At 38.8% G+C, this 3538-nt stretch overlaps 1 pseudogene; it reads right to left on the reverse strand.

The window, feature by feature from the left end:
- Window positions 1–967: 967 nt before the first annotated feature.
- LOC101080707 lies at window positions 968–2652 on the reverse strand (annotated as a pseudogene).
- Between the last annotated feature and the right edge of the window lie 886 nt (window positions 2653–3538).

The following is a 3538-nucleotide window of genomic DNA, read 5'->3' on the forward strand; positions in this document are numbered from 1 at the left end:
CTTAATCCCCTCGTGATCCCCTTCATCTATTTTAGCTATCCTTCCCACCCACCTACCCTCTGGTAACAGTTTACTGCCTATATGTTTTTTGGTTTGTCTCTCTTTTTTTTTTTTTTTTTTTTTTTTTGTAAAATGAGTTTGGAAATGTTCCCTCATTTGTTTTATTTTTGGAAGTGTTTTGAGAAGGTTTGGAATTCTTTTTAAAATGTCCGATAGAGGGGCGCCTGGGTGGCTCAGTCTGTTGAGCATCCGACCTCGGCTCAGGTCATGATCGCACAGTGTGAGTTCGAGCCCCGCATTGGGCTCTGTGCTGAAGGCTCAGAGCCTGGAGCCTGCTTCGGATTCTGTGTCTCCTTCTCTCTCTCTCTGCCCCTCACCCGCTCATGCTCTGCTCTCTCTCTGTTAAAAACAAACATTAAAAAATTTTTTAAAAAAATGTCTGATAGAATACACCAGGGAAGCCATTGGATTCTGAACTTGTCTTTGTTGGGATATTTTTTTAGGTCAATTATACCACTTATTGATGATGGAATTATACTGGAAAACATCACAACAAAAGAACAACTTTTTTAATAGAATAGTTTATGTAGTGAAGCATTTCTTTCAAACATGGAAAATATTATCAAGTATGTCAGTATGAATGCCCATGGATTTATTATATACAGACATCTCATCAGTGTTTTTCTCAAGTTCCACTCCATATCACATCAAGTAATTGGTGTGTGTGTGTGTGTGTATGTGTGTGTGTGTGTGTGTTTAATACCTGTATCTCAGACTGATTAACTGTATATTAACTGGGCTTCTCGGAATAGATTTGCTTTCACTGAGATGTATGAAAGAGTTATTTTTGGTCAGTGGGTGAGCACTTAGAATAGTCTTGTTCAATACTATGTTCTTTTTGGTAAAGTTGTGTGTGGTGTGGGTGTGTGTTGGAGGGGCGTGGTTTTGTTTTGGGGGGTTTTTTTTGGTTTTTGGGGGGTTTTTTTGGTCACTGGTGCCTTAATTCTCCCTTTGCTTATCAGGAAAAGACAGAGGTATAGGAGAAACTGATATTGGAGACCTATATGGCAGACACCTTGTTGAGACCATTTTAACCAGGTGTTTGGATAATAATCTGCTTGGCTGCAAGTTCTTTTCATGCATTTCAAATGGAGATTTTGGTACACTTAAAATCATCATAAGTGGCAATCAGTTGTTTTGTGCTGGATAAACTTTTTAGAGACGATGGTCTAGAATTTCATTTGTATTTGCCAATGTTGTTCCAATTCCATTTGGAAGCATTTTGTTCAAGCTTGCAAGAAACAATAATTGTTTTTTTTTTCTTTTTTCTTGGCCTTTATCTACACAAATTGTCTAAATCCTCAAAGAGTCAGAAAGATTTGGCTGTCTCATTTTGGGTGTAGCTTTGAAGGGAGATGTTTGTTCAGTAACTACTGAAGTACAAAAGTCAATAGTTCAGTAACTACTGAAGTAGTTTATAGTCTTTGCTCTCTTTTTGTATAATCATATGTTGTATTGTTTCCATTTCCAATCAATGAGTAGTCAAATGTGCAACAGAGCTTTCTGGGTATTCCACTCTTCGTTTCCAATTTTTGGACTTTGAGAGGACTAATCTGGGCAAGACCAGCGTACTAAAATGAGTAGTAAATAAAATCAGAATACAGAAAGATTCTGGTTTTCTACTGGTTTTGGCTTTAGGTTCAGGTCCATCTTTTTAAAATATCTGAGGGGCACCTGGGTGGCTCAGTCAGTTAAGTGTCTTGTTTTTGGCTCAGGTCATTATCTCACAGTTCCTGAGATTGAGCCCTGCATCAGGCTCCACGCTGACAACATGGAACCTGCTTAGGATTCTGTTTCTCTCTTTCTCTCCCTCTCTCTCCCTCTCTCTCTCTTTCTCTCTTCCCCTCCCCCATTCATGCTCTTTCTTTCTCTCAAAATAAATAAATATTTAAAAATATCTGAGTAAAATATCACTTGTTTTTTTTTTTTTTATTTTTAGATAAATCACTTTGATCTCTTAAATTTTCTTCCACACTGCTGTAATCCATGTTTCAAATTCCAGTTTGGAGCGTTTAAAGTTTCAGCACTGTGGTTGTGTTATATAGTTGAACGTGGATCAATGTGAAGCTCCTTTCTATCCCTCAAAAAGTCTCCAGCAGCATAGGACCAGCAGAGACCTAATGGCATCTGCAGTCCAAGAATAAAAACCAGCTTGCTTATCAACTGAAGCATTAGTTACTGAGTGGTTCAGAGTAAGGAGACTTATGGGATTATTGGTTACCAGTTTCCATTGATGATTTTCTGAAATCTCTGTTCTCTGTGATACTTCCTTCAGTAAAGGATAACTCCATAATTAAAATATCCATTGTTTACCATTCTGTGTTCTTTTGTAAGCATTTTCTGACAAATTAAGTTCTAACATCAGTTGTTAGATGAAATTTCCAAGTGGTTCTACACTGTGTCTTCCAGGGAGAAAGGTTTTCATTTTCAGGAATAGCAACTTCTGAATCCAAATTCCAGTGAGATAGATTCTCAAGAGAAATGTTTGCTATATCGGGTTGATACCATGGTTCTCACCATTTTTTCTCCTGTATTTTCCCCATTTTTTGAAATACCCCGTGGCACCCCAAGCCCACATGGCATCCCCAGCATGGTCTCCAAACACACTGCAACCTTCAACCCCACGCCTCCTCACATGTGTGGTGAACGACCGGATGGGTACCCCCTCCACCTGGGCCTTCTGGCAACAGGAGGACAGGAAGGGAAGTGGGCATTGGCTCCTTCAGTGTGGACAGCCTGCCAGGCCTGCAGCCAGCCTCAGTCTGTGGCTGGGATTCTGCAAGCTTCTCCAGCGGCCAGTGGGAGGTTTTTGATTATTGATTCAATCTCCTGACTACTCATTGGTCTGTTCAGATTCCCATTTCTTCAAGCTCAGTCTCCTTGACTCAGTACATTATATGTTTCAAGGAATTCGTCCATTTCTTCTAGGTTGCCCAATTTGTTGGCATATAATTGCTTCTAGAAGTCTTTTATGATTCTTGTATTTGTGTAGTTACCAGTTGCAATATATCCCCTTTCATTTACAATTTTACTTATTTGAGTCCTCTCTTTTTTTTTTTCTTGGTAAGTTTCGCAAAGTTTTGTCTATTTTATCATCAACAAAACAAACAAACAAAAAACAGTTATGAGTTTCATTGACCTTTTCTATTTTCTTTTTAGTCTCTTTCATTTATTTCCTCTCTGATCTTAGTTTTTTCCTTTCTCTGCTAATTTTGGACTTACTTTTTTCCTTTCTCTAGTTCCTTGAGGTGTAAAGTTAGGTTGTTTATTTGAGCTTTCTCTTTTTTGCTTTTTTCAAGTTGATTTATTTATTTTGAGAGAAAAAGAAAGAGAGAGAGAGAGCTGGTGAGGGGTGAAGAGAGAGAGAGAGAGAGAGAGAATCCCAAGCAGGCTCCATGATGTCAGCATGAATCATGAGATCATGACCTGAGCTGAAATCAAGAGACCAACATTTAACCGACTGAACCACCCAGGTGAC

This window comes from Felis catus, chromosome B1 (genome assembly GCF_018350175.1).
Source record: "Felis catus isolate Fca126 chromosome B1, F.catus_Fca126_mat1.0, whole genome shotgun sequence".
NCBI lineage: Eukaryota > Metazoa > Chordata > Mammalia > Carnivora > Felidae > Felis > Felis catus.